We start from the raw sequence: 13,569 nt of genomic DNA, 5'->3' as shown, positions 1-13,569 counted from the left end.
CAGGCACACCTTAGTCCTCAACGTGATGTATTTGCTTGTGAAAACTTTAAAGAGGTATTTTGCAGCAGATTTGCACAATGCAATACCTCATTTGATTTCTTGACTACTGCTTCCAGGGGCACTGAATGTGGATCCAAGTAAAATGAAATCCTTGACAATTTCAATCTTTTCTCTGTTAATCATCATGTTGTTTATTGGTCCAGTTGTGAGGATTTTTGTTTTCTTTATGTTGAGGTGTAATTCATACTGAAGGCTGTGATCTTTGATCTTTATTAGTAAGTGCTTCAAGTCCTCTTCACTTTCAGCAAGCAGGTTGTTAATGAGTCTTCTTCCAATCCTGATGCCGCATTCTTCTTCATACAGTCCAATTTCGCAGATTATTTGCTCAGCATACAGATTGAATAAGTATGTTGAAAGGATACAACCCTGATGCACACCTTTCCTAATTTAAAATCACGCAGAATCCACTTGTTCTGTCTGAACAACTGCCTCTTGGTCTATGCACAGTTTCTCCATGAACACGAATAAATGCTCTGGAATTCCCATTCTTTGCAGTGTTATCCATAATTTGTTATGATCCACACAGTCAAATGCCTTTGCGTAGTCAATAAAATACAGGTGAACACAGATAAACATCTTTCAACAAAGCTTCATCTTACATCAGCAATGACCTCCCTCGTTCCATGTCCCCTTCTGAATCTGGCTTGAATTTCTGGCAGTTCCCTGTTGATGTAGTACTGCAATCATTTTTGAATTGTCTTCAGAAAAGATTTTGCTTGTGTGTCATATTGTTTGATAACTTCTGCATTCTATTGGATTACCTTCTTTGGAATGGGCACAAGTATGGATCTCTTCCAGTCAGTTGACCAGGTAGTTGTCTTCCAAATTTCTTGGCTTAGAGAAGTGAGCATCCCAGTGCTGTGTTTGTTTCTTGTAACATCTTAATTGGCATTCTGTCAATTTCTAGAACATTGTTTTTTTTTTTACCAATGCCTTCAGTGCAGCTTGGACTTCTTCCTTCAATGCCATGGGTTCTTGATCTTATGCTACCTCCTGAAATGGTTGAAAGCTGATGGATTCTTTTTGATACAGTGTAATCCTTCCATCTTCTTTTGATGATTCCTGTGTTGCTCAGTGTTTTCCAGGTACAATCCTTCAATGTAGCAACTCGAGGCTTGAATTTTTTCATTTCTTTCAACTTGAGAAATGCTGAGTATGTTCTTCCCTTTTGATTTTCTAATTCCAGGTCTTTGCACATTTCATTATAATACTTTGTCTTCTGGTGCCACCCTTTAAAAATGTCCTGCTCAGCTCTTTTACTTCATCGTTTCTTCCATCCACTTCAGCTAATCTACGTAGCTGGAAAATATAAGTCGAAGAAGTTTATTTTACAACCAATTTACTAAAATGCACCTGCCTGGCTAAGAGATATAGTTGTTGTTAATGGTGTTTTAGGAGGTTAGATCCTTCATTCTGCCAGGCTACTAACTGGTAACACACCAAAATCAATATTACATTTTGGCAATTTTCTCCAGCATGCAGTGGAATTACAACCACTTCTCTCCTGACCATCAACAACTCCATATCCTCCCTAGTCAATGCAGCCCCAGAGCAGGGAGCTCACCAGCCACAGAAACGTATTCCCAACAGTGGCCATTGATACTGGGAAATATGTTTCATTTTCTTTCCTTTTCTCCTTGTTTCTTTTCTTTTTAAATGAAACATATTTAATTTTTTATAAAAATTTCCAGATAAAATTGGGGAATACTTTGGTTCTCAGCAAACAAATCAATGTATTTGGTTATAGGGCTAGGAAGAGGTTATTTTTTCCAGTGTCTTTCTAAGCAGTGTATTTTATACTTATGTTTCTAGATTTGAGTTCTTTACAGTATAGAATTGTCTCAGGCATGTCCAGGACATCTGGTCCAGTGTGACAGCAGTCTAGATCAGCCTTGTTCCATGGAAACATAATGTGTTGTTGTTGTTAGGTGCCGCTGAGTCAGTTCTAACTCATAGCCACCCTGTGCACAACAGAACAAAACACTGCCTGGTCCTGAGCCATCCTTGCAATCGTTGTTATGCTTGAGCTCATTGTTGCAGCCACTGTGTCAACCCACCTCGTTGGGGGTCTTCCTCTTTTCCACTGACCCTGTACTCTGCCAAGGATGATGTCCTTCTCCAGGGACTGATCCCTCCTGACAACATGTCCAAAGTATGTAAGATGCAGTCTGGCCATCCCTGCCTCTAAGGAGCATTCTGGCGGCACTTCTTCCAAGACAGATTTGTTCGTTCTTTTGGCAGTCTATGGTATATTCAACATTCTTCACCAAGACCAAAATTCAAAAGCGTCAACTCTTCTTCAGTCTTCCTTATTCATTGTCCAGCTTTCACAAGCATATGATGCGATTGAAAATACCATGGCTTGGGTCAGGCGCACCTACTTAGTCTTCAGGGTGATATCTTTGCTCTTCAACACTTCGAAGAGGTCCTTTGCAGCAGATTTGCCCAATGCAATGCGTCTTTTGATTTCTTGACTGCTGCTTCCTTGGCTGTTGATTGTGGATCCAAGTAAAATGAAATCCTTGAAAACTTCAATCTTTTCTCCATTTATCATGATGTTGCTCACTGGTCCAGTTGTAAGGACTTTTGTTTTCTTTATGTTGAGGTGTAATCCATAATGAAGGCTGTGGTCTTTGATCTTCATTAGTAAGTGCTCCAAGTCCTCTTCACTTTCAGCAAGCAAGGTTGTGTCATCTGCATGATGCAGGTTGTTAATGGGTCTTCCTCCAATCCTAATTCACCGTTCTTCTTCATAGAGTCCAGTTTCTAGGATTATTTGCTCAGCATACAGGTTGAATAGGCATGGTGAAAGAATACAACCCTGATGCACACCTTTCCTGACTTTAAACAAATCAGTATCCCCTCGTTCTGTCCGAACAACTGCCTCTTGATCTATGTAAAGGATCCTCATGAACACAATTAAGTGTTCTGGAATTCCCATTCTTTGCAATGTTATCCATAATTTGTTATAATCCACGCAGCCAAATGCCTTTGCATAGTCAATAAAACACAGGTAAACCCTCTTGTGTAATGGTTAAGTGCTACGGCTGCTAACCAAAGGGTTGGCAGTTCAAATCCGCCAGGTGCTCCTTGGAAACTATGGGGCAGTTCTACTCTGTCCTGTAGGGTCGCTATGAGCCAGAATAGACTTGGCGGCACTGGGTTTTTGTTTTTTTTAAACATCCTTCTGGTATTCTCTGCTTTCAGCCAGGATCCATCTGACATCAGCAATGATATCCCTGGTTCCACATCCTCTTCTGAAACCAGACTGAATTTCTGGTAGTTCCCTGTTGATATACTGCTGCAGCCGTCCTTGAATGATCTTTGGCAAAATTTTGCTTGCGTGTGATCTTAATGATATTGTTCTATAATTTCCACATTCAGTTGGATCACCTTTCTTGGGAATAGGCATGAATATGGATCTCTTCCAGTCAGTTGGCCAGGAAGCTGTCTTCCATATTTGTTGGGATAGATGAGTGAGCACCTCCAGCGTTGCATCTGCTTGTTGAAACGTTTCAACTGATATTCCATGAATTCCTGGAGCCTTGTTTTCCACCAATGCCTTCAGAGCACCTTGGACTTCTTCCTTCAGTACCATCAGTTCCTGATCATATGCCACTTCTTGAAATGGTTAAACATCAACTAATTCTTTTTGGTATAACGACTCTGTGTATTCCTTCCATCTTTTTTGATGCTTCCTGCGTCGTTTAATATTTTCCCTGTAGAATTCTTCACTATTGCAACTTGAGGCTTGAATTTTTTCTTCAGTTCTTTCAGCTTGAGAAACGCCGAGTGTGTTCTTCCCTTTTGGTTTCCCATCTCCAGCTCTTTGCACACGTCATTATAATGCTTTATCTTGTCTTCTCGAGCCACCCTTTGAAATCTTCTGTTCAGTTCTTTTACTTCATCAATTCTTCCTTTTGCTTTAGCTGCTTGACGTTGGAGAGCAAGTTTCAGAGTCACCTCTGACATCCATCTTGGTCTTTTCTGTCTTTCCTGTCTTTTCACTGACCTGTTGCTTTCTTTATGGATGATGTCCTGGATGTCATTCCACAACTCATGTGGTCTTTGGTCACTAGTGTTCAATGCATCAAATCTATTCTTGAGATAGTCTCTAAATTCAGGTGGGATATACTCAAGGTCGCATTTTGGCTCTCGTGGACTTGCTCTGATTTTCTTCAGTTTCAGCTTGAACTTGCATATGAGCAACTGATGATCTGTTCCACAGTCAGCCCTTGGCCTTGTCCTGGCTGATGATATTGAGCTTTTCCATCATCTCTTTCCACAGATGTAGTCAATTTGATTTCTGTGTGTGCCATCTGGTGGGGTCCATGTGTATAGTCACCGTTTATGTTGGTGAAAGAAGGTATTTGCAGTGAAGAGGACGTTGGTCTTGCAAAAGTCTATCATTCGATCTCCAGCATTGTTTCTATCACCAAAGCCATAATTACCAGCTACTGATCCTTCTTCTTTGTTTCCAGCTTTCACATTCCAAGCGCCAGTAATTATTAATGGACCTTGATTGCATGTTTGATCAATTTCAGACTGCAGCAGCTGATAAAAATCTTCTATTTCTTCCTGTTTGGCCCTAGTGATTGGTATGTAAATTTGAATAATAGTCATATTAACTGGTCTTCCTAGTAGGCATATGGATATTATCTTATTACTGACTGCTTTGTACTTCAGGATAGATCCTGAAACATTCTTTTTGACGATGAATGCAACACCTTTGCTCTTCAAGTTGTCATTCCCAGCGTAGTAGACTATATGATTGTCCAACTCAAAATGGCCAATACCAGTCCATTTCAGCTCACTGATGCCTAGGATATCGATGTTTATGCATTCCATTTCATTTTTGACGATTTCCAATTTTCCTAGATTCATACTTCGTACATCCCAGGTTCCGATTATTAGTGGATGTTTGCAGCTGTTTCTTCTCATTTTGAGTTGTGCCACATCAGCAAATGATGGTCCTGAAAGCTTTACTCCATCCATATCATTAAGGTTGACTCTGCTTTGAGGAGGCAGCTCTTCCCCCGTCATCTTTTGAGTGCCTTCCAACCTGGGGGGTTCATCTTCCAGCACTATATCAGACAATGTTCTGCTGCTATTCATAAGGTTTTCACTGGCTAATGTTTTTCACAAGTAGACTGCCAAGTCCTTCTTCCTAGTCTGTCTTAGTCTGGAAGCTCAGCTGAAACCTGTCCTCCATGGGTGATCCTGCTGGTATCTGAATACCCCCACATGTCTGTCAGTTTGTCGTACTCTGGGGGCTTGCGTGTTGCTGTGATGCTGAAAGCTATGCCACTGGTATTCAGATACCAACATAATGTGAGTCACATAAATAATTTTAAATATTCTAATAGTCACTGTTGCGGATTGAATGTGTCCTCCCAAAATATGTGTTGTTAATTCTAAGCCCTATACCTCTGGTTATAATCCCATTTTGGAATGGGTTTTCTATGTTATGTTAATGTGACAGTATTAGTGTAGGGTGTTTTTAGTGAATCTCTTTTGAGATATAAAAGAGATTAAACAAGCATAGAAGCAGAGATGGGGAAGGTAGATACCATGCTCATGAAGATCTCCCAGGAGGCAAGGAAAAGAAACAGAAAAGAAACAAGGACCTTCTCCCAGAGCCATGAGAGAGAGAATGTCTTCCCCTAGAGCCAGCACCCTGAATTCAGACTTTCAGCCTCCTAATCTGTGAGAAAATAAATTTTTGTTTTTTAAAGCCACCCATTTGTGGCATTTCTGTTATAGCAGCTCTAGATAACAAAGACAGTCACATTAAAAAAAAAAAAAAACAAAACAAAACCAGAGGGAATTGATTTTAATAATACATTTTATTTAACCCAATGTATTCAAATTATCATTTCAACACATACTTAATAGAAAAAAAATAACCAGCTGCTTACTTTTCTCTCAATACCAATTCACTGAAATCCAGTGTGTATTTTGCACTTAATAGCCATCTTAATTTGGACTAGCTATATTTTGAGTGCTCAGCGGCCACATGAAGGTAGTAACTACCAAAGTGGACAGCACAGCTGTAGAAATGGGGTCAGAAACTCACGGCTCACAGGCCAAATCTGGCCACACTCAGCTGCTGTGCTGCCTACAAGCTAGGAATGGTTTTTATATTTTTACAGGGTTGAATAAACAAAAAAATGAATATGAATATGTGGTAGGGATTTAGGTTACTCTGTATGGGTTTATTATGTAATTGTTGTTGCTGTTAAGTGCCCTCGAGTCGATCCCGACTCATAGTGACCCTAAGCACAACAGAACAAAACACTGCCTGGTCCCGTACCATGCACACAGTTGTTGCTGTGCTTGAGCCCATTGTTGCAGCCACTGTGTCAGTACACCTTGCCGAGGGTCTTCCTCTTTTCTGCTGACCCTCTACTTTACCAAGCATGATGTCCTTCTCCAGGGACTGATCCCTCCTGATAAGATGTCCAATGCATGTGAGATGTAGTCTTGCCATCCTTGCCTCTAAGAAACATTCTGGCTGTACTTCTTCCAAGACAGATTCATTCATTCTTTTGGCAGTCCATGGTATATTCAATATTCTTTGCTAACGCCACAATGAAAAGGCATCAATTTTTCTTCAGTCTTCCTTATTCATTGTCCAGCCTTCACATGCATCTGAGGGGATTGAAAATACCATGGCTTGGCTCAGGGGCACCTTAATCTTCAAGATGACATCTTTGCTTTTCAGCACTTTAAAGAGGCCCTTTGCAGCCATTTTGCGCAATGTAATGTGTCTTTTGATTTCTTTTAATTGTGGATCCAAGTAAAATGAAGCCCTTGACAACCTCGATCTTTTCTCCGTTTATCATGATGCTGCTTATCAGTCCAGTTGTGAGGATTTTCGTTCTCTTTATGTAGAGGTGTAATCCACACTGAAGGCTGTGATTTTTGATCTGCATCAGTAACTGCTTCAAGTCCTCCTCACTTTCAGCAAGCAAGGTTGTGTCATCTGCGTAACACAGGTTGTTAACGAGTCTTCCTCCAATCCTGATGCCCCGTTCTTCTTTATACAGTCCAGCTTCTCAGATTTTTTCCTCAGTTTGAATAGGTATGGTGAAATGATAGGACCTTTATGCACTCCTGTTCTGACTTTAAAACACGCAATATCCCCTTGTTCTGTTTGAATGACTGCCTCTTGATCCATGTACAGATTACTCTTGAGCACAATTAAGGGTTCTGGAATTCCCATTCTCTGCAATGTTATCCATAATTTGTCATGATACACACAGTTAAATGCTTTAGTGCAGTCAATAAAACACAGGTAAACATTTTTTCTGGTATTCTTTGCTTTCAGCCAGGATCCATCTGACATCAGCTATGATATTCCTGGTTTCACGTCCTCTTCTAAATCCTGCTTGAATTTCTGGCAGTTCCCTGTCAATATATTGCAGTAGCCCCTTTTGAATGATCTTCAGCAAAATTTGGCTTGCATCTGATATTAACGATATTGTTAGATAATTTCCTCATTCCGTTGGATCACCTTTCTTGGGAATAAACAAAAATATGGATCTCTTACAGTTGGTTGGCCAGTTGGTTGTCTTCCAAATTTCTTGGCACAAATGTGTGAGCACTTCCAGAGCTGCATCCGTTTGTTGAAACATCTCAATTGATATTCCATCAATTCCGGGAGACTTTTTTTTTCGCCAATGCCTTAATGCAGCTTGGACTTCTTCCTTCAGTGCCATCGGTTCCTGATCATATGTTACCTCCTGAAATGGTTGAATGTCAACCAATTCTTTTTGGTATAGTGATTCTGTGTATTCCTTCCATTTTCTTCTGATGCTTCCTGCATCATTTAATGTTTTCCCTGTAGAATCCTTCAGCATTGCAACTTCAGGCTTGAATTTTTTCTTCAGTTCTTTCAGCTTGAGAAAAGCTGAGGGTGTTCTCCTCTTTTGGTTTTCCATCTCTGGGTCTTTGCACATGTCATAATAATACTTAACTTTGTCTTCTCAAGCCACCCTTTGAAATCTTCTGTTCAGCTCTTTTGCTTCATCATTTTTTCCTTTTGCTTTAGCTACTCGACATTCAAGAGCAACTTCCAGAGTCTCTTCTGACATCCATTTAGGCTTTTTCTTTCTCTCCTGTCTTTTTAATGACCTGTTGCTTTCTTCATGTATGATGTCCTTAATGCCATTCCACAACTTGGCTGGCTGGTCATTAGTGTTCAAGGTGTGAAATCCATTCTTGAGGTGGTCTCTAAATTCAGGTGGGATCTACTCAAGGTCATACTTTGGGTCTCTTGGACTTGTTCTAATTTTCTTCAGTTTCAGCTTGAACTTGTGCATAAGTGATTGATGGTCTTATCCACAGTCAGCCCCTGGCCTTGTTCTGGCTGATAATACTGAGCTATGCATTTCTCTGGCCCACCCCACACCTATGGAACCAGGAAGTCTGGGGTGAGGCCTTGCACTCTGTGTTTAATGAGCTCTGCAGGGGATTCCCATGCAGGCTCAAGCTGTATAACTACTGCTTTAGAGCTCCCTGTGGATCAGGATGAAGCTAGTCTGCAGCTGAGACCACCTCCTTGCTTAGCTTTGTCCCCTGCCTCTCCTGCTTCCCTCCTTTCCCTTCTCCTTCCCCGAAAGCACCCTCTCAGTACCTCAGTCCACAAGAATTCTCATCTCAGGTTCTGTTTCTAGGAACCAAGGTGGTGTTTCTCTCATTGCCTGAGATAATGCTCAAATTATATCAAGAGTTGCTGATTCCCCTGTACCTCCATCACAGCTCACCTTTTACCTTTTAAGTCATGGGTGGCTTCTACACACAAGTATCCAGTAACAATTCAAAGAAGTTCATGGCAAAGTGGATTTTAGGAATTGTCTGATGCGTCTATAATCTGACATTCATTTTTTAAAAATTATAGACATAATATCCAGCCTTGGATTCTACTGTTTGTTTCCCCCTTTCTCCTTTAAAAATTCAGTGATATTAAAGGGGGAAAAAAGAACAAAACAAATTCATTAATTGAGATTTCTTTTTCAGATAATGTAAATATTAATTTTATACTTAAAGTAAGAGCTTGCAAGGGCAATTCAACTTTGTCTAGAGCAGTGCTGTCCAAAGGAATCCCTGGGTGGTGTAGATGATTAATGTGCTTAGCTGCCAGCCAAAAGTTTGGAGGCTCAAGTCCACTCAGAGACATCTCAGAATAAAAGCTTGGTGATCTATTTCTGGAAAAATCAGCCACTGAAAACTCTACAGAGCACAGTTCTACTCTGACACACGTGGGGTCACTATGAGTTGGAATCATCTCAGTGACAATTGATATGCCATCCAAGATGGCAGCCAGTGGCCACATGTGGCTGTTGAACACTTGAAATGTTGCTGCTGTGAATCAGATGTGCTGTACATGTAACTACATATCAGATATCAGAGATAGTACAAAAAGATGTAAAGCATATCATGAATAATGTTTAGTATTGGTTGCATGTTGAAATGATATTACTTCGAATATCTTGAGTTACAATATATTATTAAGATTACTTTCACTTGTTTATTTTTACTTTTGGTAATTTGACTACGGAAAATTTAATCATACATATGTGACTCATACTTGATTTCTTTTGGACAGCTCAGGCCTAGAGGGTCCCAATGACAACTCGCTCAACAGTGAATGCGCCAGAGTCAGCCGTCCTATAGGCCAAAGCCGTCCTATAGACCAATCCAAACAAAACCCAAATGGCCTTGGCTCATGAAAGCATATGGGTCTCTAAGTGAAAATGAAGGTTCTGGAACAATACTTCCAGTTCATCTCACTCGAGTCATCTTTTCATTTGGCCTTTGTGACAATGGTGTGTAAGCCAAGGCAAGTTTTAAACCCACCAGGAAGTACATCTGGAAGATACCAATTGGAGAACCATCTACTCTGTCTGGGATTGTGGGAGACCTTTGGAGGAGGAAAGTCCACAGTCTCCTGTGGGTAAGTCATTGTAATGTTCAGTGAGCTCCATTGGCAGGAAATTCATCTTCATATTTGCAGTTTAAACCATTTCCTCCCGCTTTCCAAAAAAAAAAAAAAAAAAAAACAGCAAGAAAAGCTAGTTACCATACTCAGTGTAAAAATCTTCTTGGTAAATTGAAGCAAAGATGTCTTTTTGATAACTAAGGTGTACCTGACCCAAGTCATGGTCTTTTCAATAGCTTCATATACATGTGAAAGTGGGACAATGGAAAAGGAAGACAGAAGAAGAATTGATGCATTCAAACTGTGGTGTTGGTGAAAAATATTGAAAATATTGTACACTGCCAGAAGAACAAACAAATCAGTCTTGGAAGAAATACAACCAGAATACTCCTTAGAAGTGAGAATGGTGAGACTCTGCTTGTTTTCTTTGGACAGATCATCAGGAAAGACCAGTTGCTGGAAAAGAACATCATATTTGGTAGAAAGTCAGTGAAAACGAGATAAACCCTCTGTAAAAATGGCTTTGGGGTGGTGTCTGACCTCCTCTAACTTCACAAAGCCAAAGGAGAATCAAGATAAATAGCCCAAGGCTGATCCCTATGAGTCAGAGATCAGGCATGCTTCCTTTCTCCACCAATTTTACCAACTCTGACACCAACTGTCCTTCCCATGGCACTCTCAACTTGTCTGCTGGGTTCGATAATTCATTGCAATGGCCACACAGAACTCACAGACCATACTTACAATTATGGGGTTTATTAGGGAAGCAACAGTTACAATTCAGTCTCAGGAACACTCAGGATACAGTTCTTCCATCAGGACAGTCTCTTCCCAGCCATGCTCGCAGGCAAGCCTCTCCCTGGCTCCAGGCCTCTCCCCAAAGGCACTCAGCTTTCTCGATCTGTGGACTGGGAAGCCTACTGCGTTGTTTCTTGCTGCCAGGTCTCGCCTGCCACCGCTTCTCACCATCTTGAGGGTTACAACTTGCTTTCTCTCTATCAGTCTCCTACTTCCAGGAGCTTCTCAGTGCAGGGATCTTGGGTCCAAAGGATGCTCTCTCCTCTCCTGGCTGTTCTTCCTTGGTGGTGGTAGGATCCTCCTCTCTGCTATGGAATTGGCTGTCTTTTAAGGCAAAATTGACCAATCCCCTTGGTGGGCCACAATTACCCTATCACTTAGTTCTGCCCAATCACCTGGGTGGGAAATACAAGATCATGGCTAGAAAGGCCACACTCAAAAATAATCAATTGGAGCACACCCTCAAAGAGATGGATTGACACATATTCGAAGTAATGGATTCATACATAGTAAAGACCCTGAAGATATTAAAGGACCAGCACTGTTTCACTGTATTATACATAAGGTCACCATGAGTTGGAGCCAGCCAACTTGTCAACACCTAAAGACAACAAATTGAAGGTAAATTTTGTTTTATAGCTTGTTTTCTGTTTTAAGGTACAGTGCAGTGAATTGCTTTTATATGGCCCTTCTTGCCACAGTCTTGTAACTCCCATTAAATGACTAGCTGGTACTATGAAAATAAGTTGCATGGAACCAATGCAGAGACTGGACAGTCTACTAATGCAAATAAGGTACCTGGAACCCTTGTAGGCTATTGGCCAGTTTTGCCATCTGGCTAGGCTTAAAAAGAGCAAATCTCACAGGTTGAGGACCCCTCACTACCACCAATAAGAAGAGCCAATAGTGGAGTTCATCCTTTGAACCCAGGCTACCTGTGCTGAGGACCTCCTAGACCCAGGACACAGAGCTGTAACACTAGAGATGGCACAAGATGGTGAGAAGAGGTGGCAAACATGGCAGAAAAATGGTGGCAGCAGAACCAGGTGACCAGTGCGAGGTGGCATGTTGGGCTTCCTGGTCCTTGGAGCAAGGTAGCTACAGTAGGCTTGCTCACCCATGGAGTGAGAGAGCTGAGCACCTGCGGGCAGGAAGCCTGCTGACAGAGTGGGGTGCCTCCAGGTACTTGTTGGCAGAACAAAAGGGACTTGCTGACCTGAGGAGTGAGAGTGCCTTGGGCAGCAGGCATTCTGTCAGGGTGGGGTAACTTGAGGCATTTATTGGTGAACTAAAGAGCTGTAACACTTGCCTGAACAGGCACAGGCTAGGCCTGAGCAGGTCCTGCTAGCCAAGTCCTGCCCATGAGCACAGCTGAGAAGAAGCTGTCCTGACTGAAGAACTGTGCCTGAGTTGTTCCTGTTACTTCCAAGTTGATCTTGATTCTGAGTTGTTGCCTGTTACTTCCCTACTAAACACTACAATCATGAGTATGGTCTATGAGTTCTGTATGACCATTGCAATGAATTATTGAACCCAGTAGAGAAGGAGAGAGTGCCATGGGTGGGACAGCTGTGTCAGAACTGGTAAAAAGAGTTGGAGGGTGGAGATGTCTGACTTCCACCTCCTAGGAATCAGCTTTGGGCTGATGGTCTTTATTCTCTCTCCTCCTCCTGAAGTTAGGTAAGGTCTGATGCTACCATTTTACACAAGAATTAAATTATCTTGGTTGCTTGAATCTTTATGAAGACAACTGAGATTATTTTTTCCCAAAAGGACAAAATAAAGACAATTTGACAGTTGTCCATTTGATGTAATATTTAGGGAAACCATGTGATTTGGATGCCAAAGTGAATCTGAAACCACTTTGTTAGATTGTGCTGTTTATAAGTTAAACAACTCAGCAAAACAGAATTTTGGAAGAGCTATTTTTATTGCTCATGAAGTCCCTAAATTTACCCCAAAATACTGTATGTGGCTTATGACTAAACTCAAGGTGCGAATTCAGGTGATCGTCTAGGTCATTCAAGATCCTTCATGTCGTGAGGGTCATCGTGCCTTGAGTTTTTTGCCTGATTCACTAGACTGTGCACATGGGCTGGATGCCTTCTTGATCATAATGCTCATTGAGGCATGGTGGCTGTAAGAACTCAGGGCAGGCCCTTGGAGAGATGTTGCTGCAAATGAATAAGCATGCAGATCTTTCTGGATCTGCCGAAGATGCAGTTGGTCTTATACAAAACAGACTACAGAATTTGGGGGGCCCAGTGCAAAAGAACCCATTGCTATCGAGTTGATTCCAACTCATAGTGACCCTATAAACAGGGTAGAACTGCTCCATAAGATTTCCAAGGCTGTGAGTCTTTACAGAAGCAGACTGACACATCTTGCTCCCATGGAGTGTCTAGTGGGTTGGAATGCCAACCTTTCAGTTAGCAGCCAAGTACTTAACCACTCTGCCACCAGGGCTCCAGTGCAAAATAAAAACATGTAGCTCCTTGTTAAAAAATGCTTAAGAATTTCAAGTCAGCTACAGCAGAACATGAGACCAAGCACAAAGGCTTTCTATGCATGGGGTATTGTGTAATTGCATAGGTCCCATGCTTGTGAAACCACCCATAACCTTATAGTACAACACCATGGGGGTCAGTTGTTGGGTTCTCCCCTTGGGCAAGCATGGCACTGACACCGAGGGGACAAAGAAAAGTGTAGTGATGCCTGGGGAATTGTCAGGGAGGGAGTGGGGGCACTGAAATATGCAGACCATATGT

The sequence above is a fragment of the Elephas maximus genome, chromosome 2, assembly GCF_024166365.1.
Source record: "Elephas maximus indicus isolate mEleMax1 chromosome 2, mEleMax1 primary haplotype, whole genome shotgun sequence".
NCBI classification, from domain to species: Eukaryota; Metazoa; Chordata; class Mammalia; order Proboscidea; family Elephantidae; genus Elephas; species Elephas maximus.
This window is presented reverse-complemented; position numbering follows the sequence as displayed.